Source organism: Strix uralensis, chromosome 6 (genome assembly GCF_047716275.1).
Source record: "Strix uralensis isolate ZFMK-TIS-50842 chromosome 6, bStrUra1, whole genome shotgun sequence".
In the NCBI taxonomy this organism is placed as follows: domain Eukaryota; kingdom Metazoa; phylum Chordata; class Aves; order Strigiformes; family Strigidae; genus Strix; species Strix uralensis.
The window spans coordinates 40,530,227-40,542,961 of record NC_133977.1 but is presented as its reverse complement, the minus strand read 5'-3'; positions in this window follow the sequence as shown (position 1 = coordinate 40,542,961).

Below are 12,735 nucleotides of genomic sequence, written 5' to 3'. Positions count from 1 at the left end.
TCTGTGGGTCCCGAGGGAACTGGCAGATGAAGTGGCTCAGCCACCGTCCATCATATTTGAGAAGTCTTGGCAGTCAGGTGAAGTTCCTGCTGACAGGAAAAGGGGAAACATAACCTCCATTTTTTAAAGTGAAAAAAGGAAGACCTGGGGAACTACAGGCCGGTCAGTCTCACCTCTGTGCCCAGCAAGTTCATGAAGTGGATCCTCCTGGAAACTCTGCTGGGGCACATGGGAAATAAGGAGGTGATTGGTGACAGCCAACATGGCTTCACTAAGGGCAAATTGTGCCTGACAAATTTGGTGGCCTTCTGTGACAGGGTTACAGCATTGGTGGGTAAGGGAAGAGCAACTGCTGTCATCTACCTGGATTTGTGGAAAGCATCTGTCACTGTCCCACACATCCTTGTCTCTAAATTGGAGACACATGGATTTGACAGATGGACCACTCAGGGGATAAGGAATTGGCTGGATGGTCACACTCAAAGGGTTGCGGTCAACACCTCGATGTCCAAGCGGAGAGCAGTGATGAGTGGTGTTCCTCAGCGGTTGGTGTTGGGACTGGCACTGATTAACATGCTGGTGACATGGACAGTAGGATCGAGTGCACCCTCAGCAAGTTTGCTGATGACACCAAGCTGTGTGGTGCGGTCAACATGCTGGAGGGAAGGGATGTGCCATCCAGACGGACCTGGACAGGCTGGAGAGGTGGGACCGTGCAAACCTCATGGAGTTCAACAAGGCCAAGTGCAAGGTCCTGCCCATGGGTCAGGGCAATCCCAAGCACAAATACAGACTGGACAAGGAGGGGATTGAGAGCAGCCCTGAGGAGAAGGACTTGGGGTATTAGTGGATGGAAAACTGACTGTGAGCCAGCAATGTGTATTCACAGCCCAGAAAGCCAACCGTGTCCTGGGATGCATCTAGAGAAGTGTGGGCAGCAGGTCAAGGGAGGTGTTTCTCCCCTTCTACTCCACTCTCATGAGACCCACCCCCCCCCCCCTACCTCGCAGTGCTGTGTCCAGCTCTGAGGCACCAACATCAGAACAATGCAGACATGCTCAAGCAGGTCCAGAGCCAGCCATGGAGATGCTCAGGGGGCTGGAGCACCCCCCTGTGAGGACAGGCTGAGAGAGTTAGGGGTGTTCAGCCTGGAGAAGAGAAGGCTCTGGGGAGACCTTAGAGTGGCCTACCAGAACTTAAAGGGGCTACAGGAAAGCTGGGGATGGACTCTTTATCAGGGAGTGTAGAGATAGGATGAGGGGCAACAGTTTTAAGCTGAAAGAGGGTAGATTTACATTAGATCTGAGGAAGAAATTATTTATTGTGAGGCGCTGGCACAGGTTTCCCAGAGAAGCTGTGGCTACCCCCTCCCTGGAAGGGTTCAAGGCCAGGTTGGATGGGGCTTTGAGCAACCTGGGCTAGTGGAAGTTGTCCCTGTCCATGGCAGGGGGGTTGGGACTAGATGGTGTTTAAGGTCCCTTGCAACCCAAATCATTCTATGATTTTTAATTTGGGAAAAAACAATATTAGTTAAATTGTTTTTTTAAAAAAAAAAAGAACAAAAAATCAAAGTAACAGCTGTTTTCAAAGCTTTTGGTATTGGTAAAAGAGGAAGCAGTAACTAAGGAACTTTTATTTTTAAAGAAAACAAGCCTGATCAAAGAAGTACACCTTGAAAACATTCAGGTGTGGCTTGTATTCACTGACTAGCTCAGAACCTGGCTATTTTATTACTATTATACATTTCTGTCTGATGTATTTCTCACTGGTACTTCTGGATTCAGGAGCTTACTTCAACATCGACTGGTAAAATTCAGTGTTCATTTTGATCCATTAAAATGGATCCTCATTATCTAAGACTGTTTCTCTGCTTCACCACCACAAAAGATAGAGCGATAATGTATGACTGGCTACATGGATAACCCTGTCCAAGTGTCTCAGACTGTGGAACCTTCCCCTTGCTGCCTTTGGTTGGAAAGACTAACATGTTCTTATCAGGATGGTGGTCGCTCAGGGCCCTTAGACCCTGTTGACTTTCAGTAACTCCTGGGTACTTCCAATTATTTGTATTTATCTAAGCACGTACAATTTTGCATTAGGACAATGACAGCATTACACAACTCCCTTTCATGCTGAATGATAGGTGCTTAAAAAGAAATAAGTTTTCCTATGATTCTACAATTCCTAGGAAATTTGGTCCAATGAGTCCTCAGAAGATCTTTATTTTATAGTTCATGCTTCATAGGTCAACTGAGCTCTCTATCTACACATCGTATCTGCTCTGAGCTGCAACATCTGAGAGATCTAAAAACAAAAACGAATGAAGAAATGTTTGATTGAGTTGCATTTCACTGCAGACTTTTTTTTATGCACCACAGCACGCTCACAAAAGGCAAATCTGATGGGAACTGCATGAAAGGGCGTTGTCGTAAGTTTTTGAGTCCAGTATTGAAGACTCAAAACTTCAGACAAAAATCCAAAGTTTTGAAGTTCTCCTTGTAATAGTATATTACACTTACACAACCATACAGGCAACTCAAAATATTTTATATTTCTTATAGAAATAAATCTTGCAACATCCCTGTGAGATAGAAACATAGTACAGTCATTTTACAGATGAGGAAACTTAAGCACAGAGCAAAGTCCATGACTATCAAATTGACATTTACTTTCAATACCTAAAATGGACTCTTAGGCATTTAAATGATGACTTAAGTATTCACATTCAGAAATGAGCACCTTACACCAATTCAAAACCAGGAGTTGTCAAATACAAAATACATAAAATACTAAACCTAGTCAACATCTTAGGTTAATTAAAAGACTTATAAATAGACAACAACTACCTGGTAAATTTGCAAACAGCAACCCTAGGGGGAAAGCAGAGGTCTAAATATTAATAGCAGTTCTTTTGCCACTGGACCTAGTATTACTATAAAGAGAAGCAATTATTTTTGGCTTAAGAGTGTGTGGTTGGGATGTTTATTTATCACCTTGGTAAATTAAAAAAAACATAATTCACAAATAGAAGCACAGTAGGAGAGTTAGAAACTACTATTGCCAAAACTTGGTTCATCTTAATAGAAGAAAAAATATGTCTTTTCTACTAAATGAAGTTTTTGTAATTTTCTGTAGCAGGACATTCTTCAAGAAGTTTTTCTATGTGAGGCAGCTTTGTTTTCACTAAACTGAACCCAGGGCATGCATTCCATTTTGAATTTTTTGTGCCTTCAGAGTTTGGTCATGCCATCTTCACCCACCTGCCACTTCCCAAACTTTTCTTCTCTGTGTGCACAGAAGATGGCCCAGACAATACAGAAATCATTCAAATCACTTCACATCTCCAGCACCCGCTCTCCTGCGCGCACCTTGGATCTGCTATGACTTGCACTGCTTCTATCCCCTGCAATAAATTTTAATCAGATACTTTGTACCCAGTTGTACTCTTGTCTGAAACCATCCAAAGTGCTGTTGTTGCTAAGGAAACCACTTCACTGTCATCCTCACACTCAGCTCTGCTGCCTCCTTCCCTCCATCTCCCTCTCCCCATTTTTCCTTGGTTCCAAGGGGCAACTCTGGCACCAAATTATGAGCACCTAGCCATTTACACCCTCTTCCATTGGAGTGCAAACTCACTTGAAACACGTAAGAAATCACTGCAACCAGAATATACGGTATTTAAAGTATTACTGTCCCTGCATGGGCCCATTATGTTTAATTAGTCCCTATGCAGCAAGAGACAAGCCGATCCCAATGGGCTATGAGACTGAGGAAGCGCTCCAACCCACTCTGAAAAAAGGCAAAACTCAGCTCTAGGCTCTTCTTGTAGGAGCTGAAAGAAGAAATATATGGAAGAGAACAGAAACAGGCTGGACATGTGAGTGCTTGAGGTTTTTTTTTTTCCTAAGCAATAAGTTCCAGACCCCCTCACTCTCCTCCGCAGAGCATTCCCCTCCATGCCAGCCCCACTCCAGGAAGAGCTGTTTACTTCTTTCAGAGAAATAAAGTCCCCTGAGCCATTTGACTGCAGAATTGATTTCTGACCCTTTACTTCCTTCCAGTCTCCTAATGTTTAAATTATGCAGCAGACCACAGAAGCAGCTCACGTTTAGGGTTATGTTCTCAAAGCTGCGAGCAGTGCATGCAGAGTACAGCTCCATCACCACAATTGCCTGGGGAAAAAAAAAAAAAGAAAAAGAGTAGGGAATTCAGCTTTTGCCATGTCCCTCCTGTATGTCCAGACCCAGAAGGCAAAAATGTAAGCCAAGCTGTTAACTGAAAAAGGCACAGGGGAAGCACAGTAAGGAAAGAAAGTCAACAGAATTAGAGAGCTTTCTTCAATAGAAGTTGATAAAACAGCATTTGAATAACACCAAGTTTTATTTTGTAGATTTGAGGAAAAAGGGAATACATTCAACATACACAACTCCTTAATGAAAGGGCCCCTTTAACTATCCATTGTGCTTGTCAGTAATGGTAATTTTGACATATATCAGCTTTTTCTACACTCATTACTCTTTTTTCCCCCTCTTGCTTTTGCCTTTTATCACGTTCACCTTTGTATAGTGGGATGTAGAAGAGACAAAAGGCAAAATTCAGAACTAAAGGGCAAGTAACCTCTAATATTATAGAGGCTTCTCTGTGCTTTTGCTTTTCCAAACTAAGCCTCATTGCCATTAGTATTGAGTGTAAGGATCCTGCTGGGTCTGTTGTGGTTGTCCTATTGACTTTCTCTGGATGAATAAGTTCCTGTCAAGAGCACCACTAAATATCCACTTTAGAAAAGCACTTTTAGCCATAAAGAGCACATTTTCCCTTCTTTCCTAGAGTCAGAGCCAGATCTGCAAAGCAAAATGAAAATGCAGTCTTTGGAGACAGATATAATTATAAGTAAATACTTCATAGGCATTAATTAGCAACATTTTTTCACCTGTGTTTTGTATAGGGAGTCAAACATCCCTCAATAGAATTTGCTGGTACTTCTATACTTGCTACTGCCACTTTACAAGTAATAATTACACCAAACACTTGTATCGCACCAAGCTTCAGATGCTTGAATAATATGAATCTAAATTATCTAGTTGTAGACTTTTCTAGTCAAAAGATGCTAAGATACCGATTCAGAACCAGTTGCATGGCAGTTTCTTAGTGTTCGTATGTGGTCAGGAACTGAAGCAGGGGTAGACCCATCGCACAAAATATCCACAAAATTCCAGACTGTTCATTTGGGACTGCAATTATCTGAAAATAATCATTAATAAGAATGAAGCAATGGCTCATCTGCATTCAGCATCCGTGACATAAGATGAAAGTTAAAGAAAAAATCCTACAGAAACAGGACAGCAGAAGAGACAAAAAGTAAAGGTCACTTTATTGGTCTTCAGACTTGTAGAACAGCACAGCAAATGCTCACTAAGGAACATAAGCCATGGGTCTGCATTTGCCAGCAAAGAGAGCAGCCAAATTCTCTGGGCTGTTTATGTCCAAGGCTATGCAGTTTTTAATTGAAGGCTACTGCTCTCATAGACATAGACAATACATTACTGATATCATACAGTAAAGGAGCCTTAGAGAATTTCTTAAACTATTTTTCATACCATAAATTATGGGAGACCTCATCGCCCTCTACAGCTACCTGAAAGGAGGGTGCAGAGAGCTGGGGATGAGTCTCTTTAACCAAGTGACAGGACAAGAGGTAATGGCCTCAAGTTGCTCCGGGGAAGGTTTAGACTGGATATTAGGAAGCATTTCTTTACAGAACGGGTTGTTAGGTGTTGAAATGGGCTGCCCAGGGAGGTGGTGGAGTCCCCATCCCTGGAGATGTTTAAGAGTAAATTTGACTTAGCGCTTAGGGATATGCTGTGGTTGGGAACTATCAGTGTTAGGTCAATGGTTGGACTGGATGATCTTCAAGGTCTTTTCCAAACTAGACGATTCTGTGATTCTGTGAAATTTAGGAACTCTTGACTCACTTGTCAGAGTTCAGCCCTTTTGTTTAGGCAGAAGGCATGAAAGATGTCTGTTCCCTTGCTTTGCTGGGATGATGTTCAGAGTTAGGGCTCCTATACTGGATGCAGAAGAACAGAAATCCCACGGAGAAGCTCATGCATATATTACTAAATATTTACAAAGGTTTTATTCTGGTGAATATTATCATCAGTAAACCTACATGTTATAGAAAGTTCAGAGGCAGATGGAAGAGAAACCTTGATGTATTCATCTGAAAACTAAAATAAATGCTAGAAAGACTGGAATTGTTTTGCAGAAGTCTTGAAATGCACGCCACCAGTGCATCCTTATAGCAGCTATAGGAAGTGCTGGCTGTGAAGGCAGACTGGTACAATAACAACATTTTTCTCAGGCCTGCCACTTATGCCTGTGACTCAGCATCATGACTGTCATCTGACATACAGTTTACTGTTATCATGTACTAGCAAGTGTCCTTAACATCAAGTGGCAGAACTTGTATTTTCAATCCTAAACACCTTCAGCTTTGCTTAACCTGGGGTTTGTGAATGCCTAGTTCACCTCATCCTTTAGCTGGGCAGAGGGGAACATCCTTATAACCATCTTAAGATTTTCATCTGAGATGTGGAGTTCACTGTTCGAACATATGAATATGCAGTTAGGAGTCAGAAGCTGTCAGAAAATCACGCAGCTATTCACTGAAAAAAATGAGATGAGAAATATCTTAATATCAGAGCTGTCTTGACATTTCTCTGCATAACCGGATCTGGCTGTGGTCTCCAAGAAATCAATGCACAGAGAGGCCACAAATACCAGCTAATGCCTTGATTCATAAACTTTTATCCGTGCTGGTATGAAAGTCCTATCAAAGTAAATAGGACTATAGTCTCATATACTCAGGTCGCAGGACCAGAAGTCAAGCAGCCTGTTTGAAAGCTCCCTGGGGGTGAGGGCAGGGGTGTCATTTGGAAACCAGCCCTCAACTTATTCCTTCATACAGATTCATGTTGTCCTCATTTTATCTACCCTGGACAGTCTGAACTAGTAAGATTGCTTAGTGCCTTAGTTTTGGTAAGAGTACATATATATTGATCATTACTGGAAAGGTTCCAAAGACATTTTAAACTGACACTTGTTTTGCACTAATTATTATTCACATATTTTGGAAAAAAAGAGTTCCTGGTTCCACCTCCTTACCAAATGCTTTTATTGAATATTGTGAATATGAAGCTTTTATAGGACTAGGTAAATCATTGGAAGATTTTTGTTTTAAGGACTACAGTTCACTCCTTTAGATCTGTTATTTCTGACAAGAGGGAAGAAAGGTTAGAGTAGTGTACAGCATAAATAATTTTCAACTTATGACCTAAAACTTCAGGGTCAAGTCTTTTATGGGTTTAATATTAATCTCTTTAGAGATTAATCTCTTCAGAGATTCAGACTTCAACTGACTTATCGTTTCATTTTAGGGAATGGTTCTTAAAGAAAATGTTTTTTTTTTCCCTTTTGAAAAAATATTGTTCGTTTTAGTTATTTTCTCATGTTTTTGTTGAGGCGTGCCTTGATTATGATTTTCCTGAATACATGGCATGCTTCTGATGAAGAGGGGGACTTGAGAGCTATTTAGTTGGTGACAGGTTGTTAACACTAATTGGGACTACACTGAGAATTATTCTTACAGGTATTATTACAATGGAAATAGAAATAGCCAATAGGACAGACACTTATTTAGTGGACAGATACATTAAATATAACTGTGCTTACAATAATTAATATTTCAGAAACCTGTGAAAGTAAATTGGCAGTAAAGAGCCAGAATTGCAGCTCAAATTTCCAAGTCTCTGCTCCAAAACTAAGCAAGGTCAGGGATGGGATTAATTTCTTCCATTCAGGTTACAGTCTCAGTAGTTGTTTAAAAATTATATGACCATAAAAAAATATGACTGGTGCATGAGAGGAAAGTGGAAGAGTATTGAGAGTACTGTTTATCCCCCAACTGATAAAAATAAGGACCCATTGGAATTTTCTCCAGGCTTGTTGGATGAGTTACATGGTACTGCATTTCCAGGTATTAAGAACTGTTTAAGTGATGGCCCCGTGACCTACTGATGAGGCATATAAGTACATAGGTTATGTATTATACATGTCATTGCTCAATTAAAAACACAGTACTAAGCAAGCTCTTGAAGTCCTGACCCAAGATGGGGGTAACATCAAATCTAGGGGAGGTTCCCTCAGGAAAGCTACTTCTTTGGTATCTAATTCCTCCTCTAAGGCACCGCAAAGGGCAGTTCAGCTTCAGCTCTAAGCTTTTTATTTATTTTTGGACAGTTCTTTATCAGCAGTTGTACAAGAATGGATTATATGTAGAACCTTATAGCGTGGTGTTAAAGATGCAACAGCTAATCACGAAGACAGTATTTCTATACACCAATCAAAAATACTACACTTAAAGAGATAAATATATTGAAAAAATATATTTTGTCAGGAAGAGGTCTGATTTTCTATCAGGTGCCTTTTACCTGTAACCCAGTTTAGTAAGGAGCAGCAGTGGCTGAGTCCAGCAAAGCTCTGGTACAGAACCAAAGCCACCAGATCTTGCAAGAGCAGAAGCCCGTCTGAGAGGAAGGGACTGACTGTGTTAAAGAAAAAACTGCTGCTCTGAAAGAAGCAACTCAGCAGGGGAAAAGGCAAAGTCTCCTCTCTGCTAGGAGGCTAGGCCTGAAAAGTTAATAACTGCTTTAAGTACATAGTGGAAGAATTTTTACCTTTTTTTTTTAAATACAGAGAAGTCAAGTCATCTATATTCTGAAATTATCCTCTACAAATTTTGGGAAACACACACTTGTGTGACTGCTGAAGCAACAATGTGGTTGGCTGTACTGGCCTGGATGTCTCCACACCACTTCCTTCTTGCCGTGTGGAAGGAGCAGGCTGAATAAAAACCCCTACACCCCGTAGGCAGACTTTGCAGCTGATTAGTCAGCCACATGCTTAAGTCTATTAATATATAGCTCTATTGCCATGGCAGCAGGTTAAAGTTAGAAGTAACTAGATTTGAATAATTTAAATATGCTAAAAATACCAACTTCTAGGCTTAAGTGGTTCTATTTGTCACTACACATTGTCATCCATAATGACAATTGCCGCCTATGTTAGAAAGCCTCCCTAGAAAACTCAGTCACTGCATATGCACGTAATTCTGTCTATGTATTCATGCTCTGGAATCTATGTCATATAGTTCCACTTGCTGACACCAAACCCAATAGTTTTGTTCCTCAATATAGTGAATACATGCAGTTTGTTTTCTAACATAAACCAATAACCAGATACCAGAAGGTTGAATAGATTTAGTTTGATTCAGTATGGCCCAGCCAAGTCAGCCTCCTGACAAATCTGAGTGCAATTTCACAGGTTTTTCTTCCTGCATGCTTACAACTACACAAAGACCACAGAAAAAAATTTAATAATTTTAGATTTTAAGTGGTTTTGCAATACAAACATATGGTAAAGCCCTACAAAAGATACAAAGAATACCAAACCATATTGTCTTATCTTAAAATAGTGATTATGCTTGGAAAAAACCAACAAACCACAAAAGTTAACAGCAGGTTTCAGAAAGGTGGTAGAAGAGGTAGTTACCTTACATCAGTTTGCCAAAGAGCAAACCCAGTGTAAGCTAAAATTTTTCCTGTTCCTAAGAACTCCTGACTGAGTGCTCCAGAGCTTCCAAATCAATCCAGTGCCAATCCCAATCAATATAAACCACTCACCTAAGTAAAATCATTCAGGTGCATTAGTGTTTCCTGGACTACCTGTTTGACAGCAGTGGGAAAGAGACATGGCTCACAGTTAACAAAAAAACTCAAAAAGAATTTCTATCTGGATCTGTATTTAGCACAGATGCAGTATTCAAGATCTTGGCTTGTCGTATTCATTTCTTAATTAAAAAACTAACAGGGAACATTAAACATCTCCCCATTTCATCTTTCAATATGCAAATTATAGATACAAGCCTACTAGTAGCAGCCTACTGAAAGATGTGGCTGTATGCCATGCAGGTGCAAGGAAAGAGATAATTTTAACATCAAGTGATTACAATTACAAATTTACCTATCAGTAACCCAGTTGGGAAGCTGGTCTAATGGACACTGGATTGAAGATTTTGAAAGAGAAGTAAAGAGAAAGGAATGTGTTGCATAATACAGAAGAATATATGGTTAGTGCTATAATTTAATATACTTTGGGAATGGACAATATTTTTCACCTTCTAGGGAATGAAAAGACTGCTTTTTTCTTGTTTCTGTGCCAAATCTATAGAGATTAAAACATTTTCATTTGCAATTTACAAGTGATTCCCCATCCATCTGGTCCAACTCTTTCCTGCTGGTCAGACCATAAAGCTATGGATAGACATAACTGCATTTATTTAAACTGTAATAACAAATCCAACTCTTGCACAGTGATTTTCTCCCTGTACACCAGTAGAATGGATTATGTGCTACTTGGACCACACTAGCTCTAGGTCCATGCATGTGAAGGTGGCCTTGCATGAGATGGGGAAAACCTTTTGTGCACAAAAATGTAGGGAAAACGCTTTCATCTGCAGTACCTTCTCTTCCAGGACCCCCCAAAGATGGTAATAGCCCAATATGACTAAAGAGAAGGGTGTGACTCAGTCCCCACTTCTGGCTCTATGGTCACTCCTAAGATGGCAAACAAGAGCCATGCAGCCTGTGACATATTGCCTCAAAGGAGGCTCTCCTCCACCCGACATCTTGGGCAGCTCAGTGCAAGTGGGAAAGCAAATGTGTTGTTGATTTTATTTTTCTGGAGGGAGATAAAGGAATGAGGCAGCATTATGGCTTTGATGAAGCAGAGGCACCCTCAGCCAAGGGTCAGTACAGATGCAGATGTATCTACACATCTCTCCCAGATCCCCAGGGAGAGAGCAATCCTATTTTGGTGGGGTAACAGCAAGGACTGAATGGCCCATGATGAAGTGACTGCTTTGCCTTTGCTGGGCTGCCCGCGGTGCAGTTGTGGGTGGGAGGCAGCAGAACTGTGGTCCTGGCAGGACAAAGACCCTTTTTGGGCATAAAAAAAAAAGCAGGGCAGCTCATTCCCAGAGATGGAACAAAGAGTGCTGAATTTTCCAAAAATTATATCGCTGTGCACAACAGGAACAGGAGGCTAATCAGCAAATAGGGCTGCGGCAAGGAGCTTCTGGGAGGGATTTTAAAGAGAAAGAGAAGAGCCAGCTAAGCTTACAGAACAAGCTGATACTGATAGCTGTGTGAAATGCAGATACAGGGAGCCAGAAATGTTTTAAATTTGAGCTGCTGTTGCAACCGCAGATTTCCAGCACTGCTTCATTTGCTGCCCCCACTAGATTGCCACTCAGTTTCTGTTAGATTATACTGTGCTGGGAGATCCTTCTCCTGGGATCATTAGGCATATCTCAATTTAGTTTTCCAATAAAAATCTGAGAGTTACAATTTAGTGGCACAGCTGCAGTTATTGAAATAGCTCTGGCTCCACTGGCTGAGGGCTCCAAGGTGGGGAAGGAAAGGGAGAGGAACAGCTGCAGCACAGAGGAGCTGGTTGGGGACAGACATAGGAAAGGCACAGGAAGGACAAGGAGGCTTCACATCAGCAGAAACATCCAGGAGAAGGGGAGGTGATGCATGTCAGAAGAGACATTATTTCACTGTGTTCCTATTTCATACTTTAATGAATTAAGAAATCTTGTTCAGACCAGGACCAGAGTTCACCTCCCTGTTCCATCCTGCTGTGTGACCCATTCACAGTCCTCCCCACATGTGCTGGCTATTACCCACATATAACCAACAGCTTGAGTATCTTATGAAAAAAAGAAGAAAAACTAAGACACTCACTTCATGGAGTAATTATATAGCATAGCACCACACAGAACAGGATGTCATGCTTGCTGAACTCGTAGGACAGCTTTCCATACTCTGTATATGCTGACCCATGTGTCAATTGTGTTTTTCATGCAGCCAGTTTAAACATCTAAACTTATGCTTCTTTGCTAATATTAGTGGAGAGATATGACCAAACTGTAGATGGATTTGCTTATCAAAACAGCTCTTGAAAGAAACCATTAGTACTCACAGCTTCCATACTTTGAATTTGCACCCCTAGGTCTTTTGGCTTTATATATTCACAAAAGCAAGAAAATGAAGGAAAGAGAATAAGAATTGTTGGCTGAAAATCTGAAGGCAGAAGATATAAACATTCACAGAACAAATATGTTCATAATTCCAAACGAACAGAAAAAGGAAAATGTATATTAAAAGGAAATGTCAGCAAATTTGGAGGAATAGTCAAGATAGTCCCTGGTGTTAAAAAGCAAAGCAAACCAAAAAATACAACTCTAAAAGTACAGTACAGCTGGTGTTAAAGGACAGCCTATATCAACGAAGGGCACAATATCAAATAATCCTGATGCAGGGAAAATGGAAGAAATCAAGAGATAGATTCATGACCTCTAACAATCCAGATAAAAGCAAATTGTATTTAAAGAGGAATTGTGATGAAAGTGGAAATACAATTAAGGACAAGCGTAAAAGAACAGCACAAGTATGTGTGGTGGTTTGACCTTGGCTAAATGCCAGGTACCCACCAAGTCGCTCTATCACTTCCCCCCCCTTCCCCTTTTTTTCTCAACAGGGCAAAGAGGAAAGAAAATAAGATAGGAAAACAAAACAACCTTTGTGGCTAAAACAACAGCAGTTTTAATATAAG